The sequence below is a fragment of the Canis lupus genome, chromosome 35, assembly GCF_011100685.1.
Source record: "Canis lupus familiaris isolate Mischka breed German Shepherd chromosome 35, alternate assembly UU_Cfam_GSD_1.0, whole genome shotgun sequence".
NCBI lineage: Eukaryota > Metazoa > Chordata > Mammalia > Carnivora > Canidae > Canis > Canis lupus.
This window is the reverse complement of record NC_049256.1, coordinates 6,655,569-6,674,113: the sequence shown is the minus strand read 5'-3', so window position 1 is coordinate 6,674,113 and position 18,545 is coordinate 6,655,569. Positions and strand designations below refer to the sequence as shown.

At 40.7% G+C, this 18,545-nt stretch overlaps 1 protein-coding gene and 1 long non-coding RNA gene across 4 annotated transcripts in view; one reads left to right on the top strand and one right to left on the bottom strand.

Moving 5' to 3' along the window:
* The window catches only part of LYRM4 (LYR motif containing 4), a 159,595-nt gene that overhangs the window by 8,656 nt on the left and 132,394 nt on the right, over positions 1-18,545 (top strand). The gene's annotated exons all lie outside the window — the stretch shown is intronic.
* Positions 2,794-13,542, bottom strand: LOC100685715. Its single transcript, XR_005384254.1, has 5 exons — positions 13,378-13,542; positions 10,062-10,337; positions 5,848-6,098; positions 3,467-3,605; positions 2,794-3,202 (listed from the first exon to the last, which is right to left on the bottom strand). It is a non-coding gene; the product is annotated as an uncharacterized LOC100685715 (long non-coding RNA).

The window sequence follows — 18,545 nt, the reverse complement described above, 5'->3', positions numbered from 1 at the left end:
TCTTTTGCGCCCATGTGCCACTGATTGATCAAGAAGGCTAAGGTGAATAATAATCTAATGTGAAGAGTACTAACACCAAGCACCTTTCTCTTTCTAAAATAAGCTACACTGAAGACATGAACTGCCAAGTATTCTTTCGCTTTGGAACAAATGGACAAATCCAGTTTGTTCCTAACAGTTCTTGAAAACTCATGGTATATATATTATTGCACTAAAGCCTCAAAGCAGATAGAATACAAACCTGCCTTTAATCAGAACTTGCTGGTGCGTGGAATATTCCACAAGAACTCTTGTTCTTTTGTATCCTTTATTCCTTCGCTCAGTTCAGAGCCACACAGACCTGCCACCTGGGACAGCTATTAAGTGTGTGGTGAGCATCAAGTGTTGCATTTTGCTTTTTGGTACTCTTAACAAGATTATTAGGATTTCCCCCCACCCCAAAACAGTTTTCTCTTTTTTTAAGTCTTGAAATGGATGTGTATATTATAAGCAATCAAAGAAACCAGAGAATGGTTTAATAAGCAGCCAGAGTAGAGTTTTGCTCACTATACAAGGGTTAAATAAATCATACCTCTCTGTGAAAAGCTTTTTAACTTTTATATTACAGACTATTCAAGAACACAGAGAAGGAGGAGAGGAGTATAAGAAAAAAAAGACAAATTTTCTAAATTCTTCCCAAACTTACTCTTAAATTTGTTCTGAATTTATACTGTTGAACTCATGGGATAGCTTGTGGCACTTGAGTAGAACTACTGTTACCTGATCCCTTCTTTCTAACAAAGCCCCACAACAACTACAGACAGTTCATTTGTGCTGAAGAAAAACAGCTTCTTAGACTCTTCAAGGAAGGATTATTTATTATCATTAAATATGCTTGAAATTTCAAAATAAAAAAATTCCTTTAAGGAATTCCTTAAAAATTTTTCCTTTAAGAAAAAAAATTCCTTTAAGGTTGCTAAGTTCCACTATTTTGAATGATAATTGTTTTGAAAAATAAGTAAAAATTGTATAGCTAACTCAGAGAAGGAGATATTTAACATATACAACAGCCTGAATTGGGGGGAAAAATAACATTTTTTACTCTTGACAGTGGAGCAAAGTGTTAAAAAATTATTAGATCTAAGTGTCACTGTTGAATTACTGAGTCTAGTTTATAAAAGTTTCCAAATTGCACTTATCTATTTATACATTCTCTTGGCCCCTAAAGCATTTAAAAAACTTATAAAAATACATATAATAAAATGAAATAATTGTTATAATTAAAAAATAATAAACGAGAGAATCAGAGCAAAGAGGAAATAAAAGTAAAGAATATAAGAAAGTAAGGAGTAAAGGTAGACCATAAAATGCAATTATAAATAAGTGGGATTCCTATAAAGTATCTTTAATTCTGTGTTGTACTAGGGTAATCCTTTAAAAAAAAAAAAAAAAAACACAAGTATACTTAACAAAATATCCTGTTTGAAAACTACTGTAATGAGCATCGTAGAAAATTGCCTGCCTCTTAATTATTTGCATCAGCAGCCAAATGACTACTTTGTCATGGGTAAAAGATACTTTATCTCCTGTTTCTTCTCTTCTATGACCCCTTTCCTAACACTGAATCCCATTTCATCAGGTAATAGATTTTTACATATGACTTAGCGTTTATTTTCACAATTAACTGGTACCTAGCGAATTTAGGAAGATTTTACAGAAACCAAATTAGCTGATAAAACTAGATGAGTTACATGAGCCAAGCTGTGAATCTCTAGATTTAATAAGAGTCAGCTAAATCAAGATGGGTCCTCTTGGCTTTTGTGTTAGTAATAAGAATGCCTTGAATGGGGTTCCTTCAGCTGATCTCTACCCTCCTGTTTTAAGAAGATTTAGAATTTCCAAATTAGGACATAATAATGTATCACTGTCACATCTTGATTTGCTACATGACTTGATAGCCACTCATTCTTGGAATTGTCTTTGAAAGTATAGCAGTTTTTTTAACTCCTATTTTGAGATTCAAAAAAAATAGCTCACAAAAATGTCTTTTCATGACAAAACAGAAACAAAAGTTATAATGACTTGCTAGGATGTCTCTATTGTTTTACACCTTATTTCTTCCTCTAATAGTCTCATTCCTGAACTAATTTGCTTTAAATACTGTTTTCAGTATTATGAATGAGAATTATGAGCAAGACAGTCTTGACTTAGAAAGATTCCTGACCTTGGAACGAAGAAAACTTGTTTTGGGGGCACCTGAGGGCTCAGTTGGTAGAGCATACCACTCTTTTTTAAAGACTGATTGATTGATTGGTTGGTTGATTGATTTGGGGGGCATGGAGAGAGGAGCAAAGGGAGGGAGAGAATATCAAGGAGACTCCCCACTGACCATGGAGCCCAACATGGAGCTCAATAGCAGGACCCTGAGATCATGACCTGAGCTGAAATCAAGAATCAGACAACTCAATCCACGGAGCCACCTGGGCACCCCAGGGCATACCACTTTTGATCTTAGCGTTGTGAGTTCAAGCCGCATGTTAGATATGGAGATTACTTTTAAAGAATGAAAAGAAAACTTCTTTCAAATTTAAGGTCAACTAGCTCTGTGACCTTGGTATAAATAATTTACTCCCCAGTCCATCATCTATAAAATGAGAATGCTAAAGGTGCAAAACTTTCTGGCAGACCGTTTGGCATACACCAGGTACTCCAGAGTCCTGTCTTTTGTTTCAGCAAATACAAGTAAATTAGCTACTATGGATTAACCTTTACACTGGCAATCCAACTGCCAAATCTTTGAAATTTTTAGTCGATAACAGTGATTTAGCCAGCCCGGTTAAACTTGTGGAGTCACATTCTGCACCAGGTATTTATTGGCAATCCAGAAATCTCTATCGCTATAATACACAGTTTCAAAATGGTGAGATTGGTTTGAGCCTTCATTCAGCTAGCCTTCTTAGGATACTTGCAATATGCCAGACCCTTTGCTCCCTGCTGGAGGTACAGAAATAAACAGAACATGATCTTTGCCTGAGAGGAACTTCGCAGTTCAGCCCGTACAGGAATACGTTCATGGCGAATCTTCCAACAGGGTGGTGGCAGCACGCCAATAGAGACGTGAGCGCGTATCGTGGGAGCAGACAGGCGATGCAACACAGCCTGTGGGTGAGGTTTAGAAAGCTGTGGTAGCTGGTCTGAGCTGCAAAGATCCAGTGGGGATTTGCTGGTGAAGGGAGGCAAAAGCAGAGGGGACAGATGTTTTAAAATAAATAAAAGAATAAGAAGACGACAACAATGTAATTCGTGCTGGGCATGGGGAAGTGCCAGCAGTTTGGTGCCACTGTGGCAGACAGCAGGCGAAGTGAGAGTATCCCGGAGGTGGGACCACAGAAGACAGAGCCCTGTGTGGCCTGCCAGGCTGCTGGGATGTGTTGCTAGGCAGAGGAAAGCCATTAGGTATTTTAAGCAGACTCCAGGTCCCCTTTACCTGGATCACTCCAGACATGCAGGAAGCTGAAGACACAGAGGCCAGTTAGAAGCCAATGGCATTGATTCATTGAGTCATGATGGTGAAGGCCAGACTGGAGCAATGGTGAGTAAAGGAAAGAAGAAACTGGTTTTGAGATCTATTGAGAAATAGAATTAGCTGGTCTTAGTGATTGGTTGAGTATGTTGGATTAGAGAGAATGACTCAAACTGCAGTTAGCAGAATATAATCGGAAGGAGAAAGACCATTCCAAATGAAACTCCCGTAGCAGGGACAGTGCCTCCTTGGTACAAGGAAGACATTTATGTGCATCCATTTGTGTGCAGTGATACAGCTTCAGGAGAGTATCTGGACATTTTAGAGACGATTTTTTTTAAGATTATTTATTTGAGAGAGAGGGCATAAACAGGAATAAGGGCAGAGGAAGAGGGAGAAGACTCCTCGCTGAGCAAAGAGCCCAACTCGGGGCTCAATCCCAGGACCCTGGGATCATGACCTGAGCCAAAGGCAGATGCTTAACTCACTGAGCCTGCCCCTTTAGACAGGATTTTAAAGCATCTTTTTGGCCCTAGGTGTTAATCTGCAGCACTATATACACTTAGCTCACTTTTGTTTCTCCAATTATATATGTTTCATATATTAATTTGCCAGTTAATATTCATCAGTGTTCAGTTAGTTGATTTTCTCTGTTCTCAAGGTAATTATTTTATTTAATAGATGGCTCATTAGATATCATTAATGCATCTATTAGCCTTATATTCTTTTGTTTCTGGAGTAATTTTTGAGTGGATTTAGTACACCCCCCTTTTGCCTAGTGTAAAATTACTTGTGTAATCAATTCATTATATATATTGTTTTGTAGCATAATTATTCATTTCATGCCCTCCTCATTTCTTTTTCCTCATCCACAGTTTGAGAATAAATACAAATATTTTCCCTATATAATATCCCTCCCTGGCATCTGATCCCTCATGGTGATGTTGTCTTAACCAGAAATCATTTCTGCAGGCAGAAGCATCTTATCTAAAATCTCCTTTGCCCTTCCTTTACTAAGCAAAATGCTAAGTTAAGAGTGTAGTTTCTTGCAGCCATGCTGGAACCAGAACAAACCATTGAGCCTCTATCCTGGTCCAGTTGTCTCTCATTCATTAAGCAGTTCTTTGTTGAATATTCACAATGTACTCAAGTTTGGTGTTCTGTTTCTTTCCTTCTCAGACCAAGGTTGAAAAGATTTTGGGACAGTGGTGGACCTCTAAACTTGTGGAGACATGGAATATATAATCTGTGGTTTCATTTGCCACCTTGATTTGATGTTTACTCCCAGGTCTGTTTCTAGCCCAAGCACCAGGTGCAGTAGACAGTTCACACATATCCAAAGCTGCCCAGCTGAGCGGGGACTGGACATTCATCCAAGATCCCTTCCCTTTACCTAGCTCTCTGTTCTCCCACATTCTGCCCCGACACCACTCAGGCCCATCCCCTCCTCCTCACCCCCACTAGCTTGGCCCAGCTCATCGTTACTCTTCATCTGGTTGGCTGAACCCATAATCTACCATCGGTCCCCTTTGTACCCTCGCCTAACTTGCTGAGCAGGGCTGGGCACTGGGGGAAGCAGGCTAGGTAGAGATTTTGTGCAGAAGGGGTGCCTTGATTGTACGGAACAGAGTCAAGATATGCATGCTCCAATGCAGCCACCCTCACCCCCTGTTTAAGTGCACCAGAGGACTGATGTGGCTTTTGAAGTAAAATTCCTTCTCCTTAGCTTCACAGGCCCCTCTCCGTGTTCACCTCCTCTCTACCTCTCTTCACTTCATCCAGATCAGATGTCTCCCATTTTCTTAATGGTGCCACATGGCTTTAGGCTTTCGTGTGATCACTTCCTGGGTCCTGTGTTTGAAACACTTCCCCCCTTCATGCAGCAAATCTCTAATCATCCTTCAAAATTCAGCTAATAGAATGACTCTTGATAAGCTCTCTGAAACCTCCCAAACCCACTCTATTCCTTATTAAGCAATTAAGGAAAAAGAAAAAAATTTTAGTTGCTTCTCACTGCTCTTGATAAAGTTCAAAATCCTTACCGTGGCCCATGTTTGCCACAGGGTCACTTTCCCATTTAGGGGGTACATTCCATCACCTTCCCACTTTGGGGGTGCTCCCCTTATATTGGCCTTTTCTTGATGTCCTTAAATACTGTACTACCTTAAACCCATGCTATTTCTGTGTCTCCAGGGTCTTTCTCCATTCATATAGATCACCGCTCTCTGCTCACTTGCCTAGACCCCAGGAAGGGCACTCCCCAGTCTTGCAAGCTCTCACAGCCCCGTGACTTCTCTGTCATGATACTTAAACCAGATGTCATTCTACATGAACTTTGTAATTACCTCCATAATGCCTTCCGTACTACTCTGACCACAGGCTGTAGAAGGTCAAGGATTATATGTGGTTTTGCTCACCACTCTCACCGCAGCATCCAAGCCAGGCACTAATGAAAGCAACAGTATGTGGCAAATGTATGGGTCATATTTATGATGGCTCCTCCCTTGTCTTCCAGACACTTTGTGTAAAATCCTGCCCCATCACTCTTGTGTAGGGAGCATATTTGAGTCAACTTTGCTTTCTCCATGATAACACACTGTAAAAGCAAAAGAAACGTATGAGTGAATGCTGTGTGTATAGGTAACTCCTTATTAATAAGGATAAGTGAAAAGATTCCGATTAACTACCAGGGTGACCATGTTTAGGGCACAGAAGGTCACATAATTTAATCTTCCTTTCTTCCTCTTCACATATCTGAATAGAGAGAAATCTAAGAGAATTTTAAGATAAGATTTGTTTTCCCCAACCAAATTTATATCTAGCCTTTCTTTTTTCCCCCAGAAATTCACCTATTATATTTTAAAAGGCCTTCCTGCAAATGAAACCAGCTTGATTCCTTTCTCTTTGGGATCACCATAAGGTGTGTATAGCAAGCCCATTACTAACAAGTGATCACATGGTTACTAGGGTAGTTGTTTTCCAAGCTGCCTCACCAGGCTTGAGGAAGACCATTAGGTGGAGTAAGCTACAGCAGGAGCCCTGAGAAAGGGGCTCCCAGCCTCCCCTCCCCAGCCCACTGGCAGCACAGGCTGGTTCTCTGTGTCTGCTGTTTGGAATGCTCGAGTGTACATGCTGCCATTACCGGCCTGCCCATCCGCATCACCGCCATTGCTGAGGCCTCTAAGAGCCTCGGACTAGATGAATGTTCAAAGAGCAAGCCCCAGCTTCTACCCTAAGCTAGAGCACCACAGAGTGACAATCTCAGGTTTGGAACTATTTCTCTCTATGTTCTGGCTAAACACATGAGCTACGTCAGACAGAGTTCTCTCTTCTTCCTTCCCAGCACCCCTGCTCTTGCATCCTCAGTCAGATGCTCTCCATGCCCTAAGACCTTCAGACTTGGTCCGTCCCCTAAAGGACGAGCAGGAATGGGGGAAGAGGCTCTATCACAGGGATATCTTGTCAATAGCATTGTTAAGTAGTAGACTCAATTCAGAGAGCAAGATATGTGGGACATATAGTTTCTTAAAAGCTAGTTCCTTTTCCTTCTAAAAAAAATAAAAACACCAGGAAAAATCCAAAACGTTGAGACATCTCAGGCGATGAATAAATGAGATATCTCAGGTGATGAACAAAACTTGGTATGGGAAGAAGACAAGTCCATACTGTCAGAAATATCTGTCACTGGTAGTGATTGTGAACATGTTTTCTTAAGATGCCACCATCTGTTTCACTGAGAAGACTTTCCAAAGGTCAGAAGAACCAATGCAAAATAGTAAAGAGGAAAATAAGCCTCTTTGTTTTAAATAATTAAAAATAACCAAAATGCAAAAAACTACCTCTTGTTTCATGACCACAGCTACTAACCTATGCAGTCGTCTACTAGCAATCATATTTCTACAATAACTAACTTTAATCCACAGTCACCCAGAAAGCCTCTTGTATTTCATGCATACAGTTATTATCACAGAGGAGTGTCTCCCTGGCATCCTCCTAACGCTGAGGAATAAGAGAGAACCCAGTGCTTATTTTTACCGTATCTTCCATTTTTTTTCTTCCTTAAGGATGGAGGAAAGAGTTACTACCTTACAGCACAGCCTGTTTCATTTTGCAGTTCCTTTATATTTTCGTTTGCCAGCCTGAAAACGAATGTGTTGAGAATATTGGAACCTAAGAAAAGAGAATCTGGTTGATTTCTATTCTTTAAGTCTTTAACATGTGCAAGAGAATGGGAGCTATGGACAGAAGGTTTAGAGACCTGCGTTCTGTGCTCCAGGGTCATAAATCTCTCTAGAGTCCTGAGTATCTGACTCCGTAATGGAGCCAGAACACCTGGGTCAAGTATGGGTAGAGCAGATGGATGAATTAACAGAATTTGCCCTTGAAAAAAGATTTGCTGGTTCCTGTTATATTTTGAATCTGTGAAGAGCAGAAATCTTGTCACATTCATATTGTGTTTTTTTTTTTTTAGACCTCCCCCCCACCCCCACTGACTTAGTAGGGACTCTAATAAAAAGTACACACAGGCCAACAAATTATTAAATGAGAATTTATAATCTGTGAAGCACTTTCAAATTAAGGTAGTGGTAATATGGTTGGGAGTGTTTGAGTTTGTCTTACTTAGGTTGAAATTATCTTCTTTTTATGACCTGGTTAAGGTTGAAGGGCTCTGTTGGAATGCCCAGTATTCCTGAGTCAGGCCAGTGCCATGTATCATTATGCTGTGGTATGTCAGTTGTCCACTGTCACCACCAGAGCTGCCTTTGGGCCTCCTCCTGTGCCTGCTTTCCTCTCCATGATCCTTGTGGATGGTAACTTTTTCACAAAGACACTGACATATAACATATCCCTGGAAGCCGTATTCATTCAGTTAACAAATATGTATTGAAGTTCCAGTGTGTATCAGGCATTCTGCTGGGCACTAGAGATGCAGCAGAGAGTAAAACTTATCCGGGGCCTGCGTTCATAGAGTTTCTGTTCCAGTAAGACCGTATTATGACAGAAGCCTTCCAACATTTTGCTAACTAGATCCATTGGAGGTAGTAGTCTTACATGTGTTTGTTGTACCAAATTCTGTACTCTGTTGAGGCTTAGTTACAGTTTCATTCCAGTGGTCAAAAGCTTTGGGAGAACTGATTTTATTCAAATTCTGATTAAAATAATGTTAATAAAATCAGTCCTCGCACAAAGGCTGTTTACTGCCTCAGGGGTATCTGTTCCATATTCACACAGATCCCCTAGTGTCTAGAGGGAAAGAAGAGAGGGGGACTCCAAAGTGAACTAACATCGGTGGATCACATGCTGTGAATCAAGCACTGTATATCATATCCTTAGTATGCATTGTCTTGTTCAGTGTCGAATTACTGTAAAATAGATATTACTACTCCATTTTACAAATACAACCGTAATAGCAGCCTTTTTTTTTTTTTAATAGCAGCCTTTTTATACTTCAACATTTCTCATGAGCCAGACTCGTCAGGCCCTTCCTTGCATCATCTCATTTAATCATCATAAAAACTCCATGAAGCAGATCTTTTAATTTCCCCCAATTTGCAAGTAAGGAAGCTGCAGCTCAGAGCAGTAAAGCAGCAAACCTAAGATGATACAGCCAATAGGGAACTGAGTTAATGAGTTCCTGTGTACCTCCAGTACCAACTCTTTTCCCCATGTTCCTTGATGACTCAGCCTCCACCTGTCTCCACAGTAAGATGCAGCTCTTTCTCTTTGGGTGGACTTCTTGGCATAAGAGATAGATCAGAGTGTTCTGGTGTCCCATCAATAGGTGCACCTAAGCTGTCTGTCGAAACCTCTCCTGGGGACCTACTGACATCACCTTCTGTTCTTAGTAACTCTTGACTTCAAAATCCAGGTCCAAGTTTGGGCTGTGTAATTTTAATTTCCCTAAATAATTTCATCTTGCTTTCCATTGGCCTTGCTCACAAATCTGAAACTCCCATTGAATGCTGCTACTGAGGATTACAGTCCTCTGTGGGAATCCCCCAGGACGCCCCCTTGACTTTGGAGCGCCTCTCTTGCTCCAGGTTGATGACCCCATTGTGTGCTCCTTTTAAGACAGAAGACAAAACATATGCTTAAAATTGTCATTCCACAGGTGATATTTTAATAGACGTTGCTCCCAACTGATATTTTGTTTTAGGTCTCTTAAGTAAATATTTTGTAATGTGTGTGCATACTCTAAGGCAATATTATCACAAAGGGGGATATAAACTGAAAATAATTAACTTGCCGTATTCTAAAATATCAATGAGGGGTAGAAGCAGTATTATTGAAAGATAGTATTTCTGCCAAATAATAGTGAGGGGAAAGAAAAGAAGAAGAAGAAAGGAAGATGGGAGGCAGGATTTTATCAGAAAAAAGAGATTAATCAAAACAAGCAGAAAGAGCATGCAGGGTCACTGTGCCATGAGGAGAGGTTTTTAGCAGTAGAATACAGGTGAGGCTAGCTTTGGCAGAGCTGGATTGACTACCAAAAGGCCATCCTCCCAAGGAAGATGTGTGGTGCTATGAGTCATGCACAAGGCCACATGGCCCCATTTACCTTAAGGGAAGGAAATCTTTCTGGACCAGAGGCCCCAGTTCCTTCCTGATTGGTACAGAATGGGAGCTGTGGAGTTGTGAGTGTCCCGCTGCTGTCATCACCTTCCCTCCCATGCTTCTGGTTGCTCGTGCTCTTGTCTTGCCCCATGTCTGCATCTGTTCCTTTATGGGGATGATTAGAATGGTGGCTGAGGGCTTGTGCCAAAGGAACCTTATAGAACAGACAACCAGCTTCTGTAGGAAAACATCATGACTCTAAAAGAGCCAGTAGCCAATCCTGTAGAAAAAAAGACCAGTGTGGTTTGTCTGTTTTTAACATAGATGATCCCCCGATAGCCTGCTCATGGTAGGAATGGTCTACACATGCTTTCTGCTTACTCCTCATTCCACTGCAGTCTGCCCTGCCAAATTCCTTCTGTTACTTTTTTGTCTTTGGCCCATTTACCACCATGATCATCTTTCCTTCCCTCCTGGGACGCAGGATACCACTGTCTCCTGGTGTCCTCCCCATTTGAGACACTCCTCCTCCGCTATCTCTCTTCCTTCAATATGAAAGCTCCCTTACATTGCATTTTGACCTCACACCCCCACATGTGCTAATCAGTTGTGGCTTCAACCCTGTGTGCTCTGATGATTCCCCCTTGGTTTACGCTTTCCCCTAGCCTGCAAACCCTTCTTTCCAAAGCCTGCCTTCATCTTCTGGGTATGCTACCAAATTCAGTGTGTCTGCACAAAATCCTGCATCCCCCCCCCCCCCCCCCCCCCGGCAAACATGACCATCCTGCATTCCCTCTCATTGTCTGGATGTTCAGCTCTCAAGCTAGAAATCACTTCATTTTTTCTCCTTATTTTATCCACAGGGCCCTCTTTTTGCCCAGTGGATTATCTCTCACATATTTCTCTTACTGGCAGAAATTTTGTGTCCCCTTTGTTGGCTCTCATCAGATTTTGTCCGGATTTTATAGCAGCCTCCTACTCATCTCTGCACCTTCTGCTCTTAGTGCTACCAGGCATCCTTCTTCTCATCACCAGCATGGTTCTCTAAGTCCAAATCCAGTGGTGCCACTCTCTGAAGTCATGCATTTAAAAGTAGCACCAAGGGTTAAAAGAAGCAGAATTCTTCCCCTAGAAGCCAAGATCTGTCAAGAAAATTTGACTAGGTAGTCTTCAAATGCATAAATGCTGAATGAAAGCCCAGTAAATGTGAGCCACACTCTAGACCTCTGAATATGTCCAAGACATTATTATGTTTATCTATATGAAATATGTCGAATTTGCTTATAAAGTTCAGACTTCATTTTCTACTGCTGGAAAATTAAGAATTGACCCCTGAGTCAAAATTTGCATTTGTGTCCTATCATGAAGCTTTAGCAAAATAAATAGGATCATAAAATTAACATTTTATTATTCTTCAAAGATCTGTATTCACTTCACTACTCTTCACTGAATTAAATTACCTTTAGTTATTTGTTTATATAAGGGAAAAAAGAGCAAGTCAACCTAACTGAATAAAATATGGATTATTTATAAGGCCCTTGGACTTTCTCTTATTTAAATGCTTATGAATTTCTTAGCTGACTTAACTTATGTATCTTGTGCCTGTATGAGTTTGGGTAATCCGTGATATGTCTTTACACACAAATTCTCTAATGAGAGAGATTTCTTTTTTAACATGAATATGGAATTATCCTTCAGAACTCGTTTTGAATGACAGTAGCTTCTCTTCACACTACATCTTGCTATGTTGTGGCTAAATTAAATTTCCTTGGGCTAGCCTGGGAACTTTATCGTCTTTTAGCAGTGTTCCAAATTCTCAATAAATAAGAAGCTTTGCAAATAACTTCTTTTCTCAAATAAACTGAAACAAGCTGTGTTGTATTTTATTCCTAATTTATTTCAACGTGTTTTTAATCAGGATGTGTGTCTTAAGTAAGAAGATCAGGAAAATAAGGATAGGAAAACTAGAATGAGGCTAACAATCAAAATGGGTGCTGAGAAGACAGGACATTTGGCAGCCAGGAGCAGCCTCTGGTCTGGCTCTGAGCTTCCTACTAGCCTATGCAAAGAGAAGACCATGAATGGTAATGTGAGTCACAGTGTCTGATATATAAGCACCCAATTGCTTAGAAATACACTCTTCCTGGCATGAAAACTCAAGAGATTACTCTCATGAAGGGCTACATCCTTAGCAGAAATACAATCAGTTTCAAAGAACAGTTTCTTCTGGCATCTCCTAGTGCAGCCTAATGGTACCAGACCACAGGCAATGAAGCAGCTCCACAAGAGACCCAAGATTAGGTCCTGACATAACCCACAGATAGAGCCAAGTATCCAGAGGAATAGAGGGCTTGCCTTTTAGTCAATCCTACGTAAACTGTACTTACTTCAGTCAGAGACTTGATATGTTTTGAGCAGCAATGAGTGGAATTACACTCCCAGGCAAAGTCTAAACTGAATAGAAAATGAAAGCTTTAACTTTACTTTGAGGGAATTGGCCATGGACAGAACCAGAGACTTCTAAGAACTTTGGAACCACTCTAGTTCTATACCTTTAAGGTTTTTCTTAAGAGGCTATTTCAGTGGACCATCTTTCTTAAAATAACTTTTAGATGAAATATTCAAATCAGTGATAGAATGAACCCCTATATAACTAAATTGGTTTATCCTACAGGGTTATTTTGAGCTATAAGCCACTTAACATGTACCAAAAATTAAGACTTCGATTTCAGAAAATGTTATCTAAGGCTGATTTTTTAAAATAGTATTTTGAGCTCAAAACCATTGTCTCTTAAGACCATTCTCCATGTTTGTCAAAACCTATCTGCCTACGGGTATACCTTTCCTTTTGTGCTCAAGTAGGGAGATGTTTTATCTCCCTTTATCCATGGTAGGGGACACTCCAGTGGATGCCTGCAGCCACAGATAATATGGAACCCTGGGATTCCTGGGTGGCTCAGCGGTTTAGCCACTGCCTTCGGCCCAGGGTGTGATCCTGGAGTCCCATCCCAGGGTGGATCAAGTCCCACATCAGGCTTCCTGCATGGAGCCTGCCTCTCCCTCTGCCTGTGTCTCTGCCTCTCTCTCTGTCTCTGTCTCTCATGAAAAATAAATAAAATCTTTTAAAAAAATATGGAACCCTATAGTACACACACAGTTTTTCTCCTATATGTACATACCTTTGATAAAGTTTATACATTAGACACAGTAAGAGAGTAAAAACAGTAACTAGTAATAAAATAGAATAATTACAACTATGTGCTGTAACAAAAGGTGTGTGAATGTGGTCTCTCTCTCCCAGAATACTGTTCCATACTCACTCTTTTTCTTCCTGTGATGGTGTGAGATGATAAAATGCCCATATGAGGAGATGAAGTGAGGTGCACGATGTCAGCATTGTGACGTAGTGTTAGGCTACATTGATCTTCCAAGGATACATCAGAAGGAGGATCGTCTGCTTCAAGACTGGTTAACCAAATGCAACTGAAAACACAGAAAGCAAAACCACAGATAAGGAGAGACTACTGGACTTTGTTCTTTTCAAACAGTCCTAGCTTTGTCAGCACGGTGTCCCTCAGAAGGATAGAGTTGAGCGTTTAGCACGGGGATAACCTCTTTTCTCTGGTTCTAAGCCAACCCTATTAATCTATGTGTTAGTAATCTCTAAACTAGTGAGAACATCTTATATTTAAAAGCTTTTTCAGTGGTAGTCAATCAATAAACACACTGTTTTCCAGTGAAACTGCTTTGTAACCAAGTTTGGACGCAGAGATAAAAGAATAGGCCTTAAACCACGTACTTAAAACTACCACAACCAGACTTTTTCTGTCTGACATATTCTAAAGTAATTTAACCACATATGTGATGTTGTTGCAGGAATAGACTTGTGATGATGTGTCCAAATTATGCTTAATATAGGAAATGTTAAAGAATAATGTACAGTAATTGGAGATACATGTACATTATTTCCAGAACTGTCTAACATTGGTAACTCACTACAATAATTATTAAATGATAGTGAGGAAAAGATATAAACATGTGGTTAGTAGGTGAAATAAAAAATATCTAAAATTGCTTGTTAGGTTAAAAAATAATAGCAAGTGTCAGTTAATTGCTACATAGAATTCTGGCTAAATATAATTGAATTTTTATTCCTATTGGTTTAGAAATCTTACATGTACCATTGGGTCACAGATTTTTATGACAATTTTTGGTATTTCATTTTCTAGTAAGATTTTTTGATTGAACAGTAGCTGTAGAGTGCCTATTATAAGCAAAGCATAGTATGGCCTGTGGGGAAGAAAGATGAACAGGGTCAGGTTGCCTGTCATGAAGAGATGGAGAACCTGGTGGGGTGATACACTATCCATAAACCCGCGGGGACAAGGCAGTGGAATGGAGGTACGCCGTAAGGCTAGAAACAACATGCTAGAGGCCAAGAGGTGGCCTGGAAATGGGACTGCCGTGAAGCTGTGGGGCACGGAAGTTGGATGTATGTGCTCACTGGTGGGAACGAAATTTTCCCTGCAAGCTATAATACTAAAACCACAACTTTACTGCAAAGAGTATTTTCCTTCTCCCTTGATCTAGCAACTAAATATTACCAGAGAATTCCATCCTGTGTTCAGAGACTCATGTTTAAAAAAAAAAGTAGTTTTTCTCTTTCCGTCTCTCCTTCCTCCAAAACTCTGTTCCTGGGATCCCTGGGTGGCGCAGCGGTTTGGCACCTGCCTTTGGTCCAGGGCGCGATCCTGGAGACCGGGGATCGAATCCCACGTCAGGCTCCCGGTGCATGGAGCCTGCTTCTCCCTCTGCCTGTGTCTCTGCCTCCCTCTCTCTCTGTAACTATCATAAAAAAAAAAAAAAAAAACTCTGTTCCTTCTTCCATATTTTCCTCTTTCCTTTTCCATACATTTTCCCGGTCATCTAGAAATACGGGATTTTGAATTCTGAGTTTGTCATCGACCTCCCTTTGTAGCATGGCTGCTGCACTGTGGTAAAATTCTGTTTATCTTTCAAAGATGTTTATCTGTTTATCTCTACTAGAAAGACTTGCCAAACCCGCAGGCCAAGTTATTCCCTCCTTCCTCATAAATATCCCTGTTAGAATAATTTAGAGTATGTACCTGACACCATGAGCTTTGTAAAGCCTTGGCCTACTTCCACTTGAACCTTCACTACCTAACCCAGTACCTGCTGCCTAAATGGATGTGTGTGTGCAAGCGAGCAGACACATGGGCTAGTGACTCTCCTTTGACTAATAAGTACGTGCCCCAAAATGTCATTCTTTGCACCTCAGAGATATTGGTTACAAATAAAATAACTATTTTTAAATAATGGTGAAGATTCCCCCAAAACTAATACTTCAGAACTAAAGTGATAAATAAAGTAGTGATAAATTTAGTCATCTTAAATAACAGTGAGTTTTTACTTTTTTAATAACATCATGATAGAAAGATATATAGTATAGGCTGTTTTAAGAAATAGGTGTTGAAATTGGAGTCACGTTTTTTTACTACCTTTAAGCAAAACAAAGTGGTTAGTTACAGTGGAGGAGTGAAGGGACAAGCTGGGGAAAGAGCTGTAGAATCACAGCCTGATCCAAGATACTCAGGCAAGACTGGGTGGCACATCCACAGGTCAACCAGCATCGCCTCAACCAGCCACAGCCCACGGTCCTGAGCAATCCCACGGGCCACTGTAGCAGAGGAAAAACATGAGAGAGCTCTAATGTTCTGCGCCTGGAATCTGCAAATTAAACTGTGGAAAGATTAGCAGGAGACAAAGTATACAAATTCTGTTCATATTAGTATTTTTATAGGGCATGCGGATGGCTACATAGAAGAATGAAGCCCCCCATAAAGCAGTTAGACTTGGGGACTCATATGCCATTTTTACAAAGGGTGATGAACTGTGGAGAAGTGACGAGGCACAGAAAAGGACTGGGGCTTTTGGCGGGTAGCGTATTATAGGAAAGTGACTAGGAAACACCTGGAGGGAACTAATGAATTATAAGGGATGTTTTCATTTGGCTTCTTTGTGCAGACTCGTCTTGGTGTAGACTCCCATCTCCAGTAATAAGAATGTTCTCTTTTTCCTGGTACTGGGAGGACACCTTTCTTGTGGGAAATTTATCCCCTGCTTTCTGGACAGAAGGAGGACAGAGTGCCCTTCCTGCATCTCCTGTTTCTCAACTGCCTGCCATTCAAAGTAACCAAATGCCAAAGTGGCATATTTGGGGGCAGAATGTTCTGATCCTCTTTGTTACTGTGACCTGACTTTGGGGTGGCTGTGGGGTCTGGGTGGCAGGGGACTTTAGGGGAGAAAAGGTTGGGGACCTCTGGTAAGGATCTCTGCTGTAACTAATGGATTTCACACACAGCTGGTACCCTTCTTAGGCTGTGTTGCTGGAGGGTTAATGGAGATACAAGTAAAGTAATAAGGCTGTGGCTGGTATGTAGTCAGTGTGCTGGACCACTTAGCTGTTGGGAGAGAAGGGTTTGATGTCAGTTGTGATGCTCAGTAAGTAGCCTTTAATGACTGAGCAGGACTTGCAGGTGGGAACTGTTGTCGCAGGTGAGGGACCTGCCCATTCAGCCTCCAGCTCTTGAACCTTAAAAGAGCAGCCTCAGTAGAAATTTTGCCCAGATCAACATTTCCCAAAATGTAATGGGTATTACTCGGGGTGCAAAGAGGTTCCGTAAATGAATCTGGGTGCCTGGCTTTGTCTTCCCATGTTTCCAGGTTTCTTTACTGTTTTAATATGCAACTATTCTTGGTAACTCTTCCCAAGGGGATACTAGTGGATTTTTTTCCCCCACATAACACATATTAGGAAATGCTGTCAGATCTGATTTTCACCTGCTTTAGTCTCTTGAAAGCTCAGCTAGGCAATTGGAAGGTCCTCCCCAAACCTACCAGGTCACCCGTGTTCTGCCGGCTGTGGCTGTGGTTGATCATTTACACCGAACTCCTTATTTCTAGGAAACACGTTTTGCAAACGAATGCAGCAAGGAAAGGCTTCCCAACTGAACCTCAGTGTATTGAACATGGGCCAAGAGGCTGGCTGGGGCCTCTCTTTTTTCTTAATCCATGGATAGTGGTTCTAAGTAAATACTGTGTATCACACTCCTGTGGCTTTTAATGCAAGATTTACACTTTTAAGGTTTTAGGAGGTAGTTAAAGAAGATGGAACTGATTTCAGTTTGTATGCCCAGTATTCACCGTGAACGTGCCGTTTGTGGATTCTGGGCTGGGCTTATTGGATCATGGAATAACAGACAATACTGAGGCCAATTGCCCTCGTGCTCTGAGCATTTATGTATATTGAGAAGTCAGCCTTAGATTTAGGCCAAGTAATAAAAGTTTCATGCAACTCAAAATCAAAGTTTATCGCAGATTTCTGATCCCTGAGTTTTCAGTGCTAATATCTAAGTGGCAGGGAGTAAAGCCCTTCATATTTTATTTTACCAGTTAGACCTGGTATATCACAGTTGTGGTCAGCATCCAAAGAGCAGCAGCTGCTAAGACCTTGGACTTAAGCAGTTAGAAGAAGAATATCAAATTTTAAAGGAAAAAGCCCAGTGACATTATAGTGCAGGGTTTTATTAGCAATGCAGTACATTCCTCTCCTGCACTTCTTTACACTTCTGTAAAGTGTCTTGGCTCCTGTCAATGTAATGGCATTTAATTGCCTATCTTCAGAATACCATGTCTTCCTAACCATGGCATGCACTTAAGTGTCCAGAAAGTGTCACTACCTTTCAGAATTATCTGTATCCCACGAGAATTACCAACACTTGACTTTGGACAGGAGCTGTAGGTAGTAACCAAGACATGGAAGGTTAGAGGGACAGCCTACGGCCAGCTTCCTTCAGCCACAGCATACCCTGAAGGGAAAGATGTAGTACACTCACAACTAAAGATGCCTGTTGCCTCCAGTCCTTCGGCAGAATGAAGAGAGCTAGTTTTATATTAATCATGAGAGTTTATTTTGAAACTGCATGTGTGGTTTGACCTACCATGTATACTTTATTGTTGTATTGGCAGTTAAATGGCAAGTGTCGTTCTAATATTTAGTCACTATTAATATGAAAAACTAGTATGATAAACAGCAACCAAATTTGTAAATACAGACATTTGCTCATTTTTCTTTAAAGGCTTCAAGTTGTTTAAAATAAAATTAAATCTTAACACACAAACACCTACTAGATGATTCACAAAGATGTTATGGAAATTATGTAATGCATGGAAATATTTTGACCTACTTGGAAGAAAGATACAGTAACAAGTTGTTTGTATTATAGATGGCCAAGCAAACAAACTCTGTTTCAAGGCAGTATAGCACCTAGATCAAAATAACCATCCCTTAATTATAGTGCATGATATTCTGTGCCTCATGCTGCTTATGACATCCCAGGAGACATAGAGGTTAATTGCATTTTTAAATTCATAGAATTTTAGACAAGACTTTAGAGATGCCTCTTCT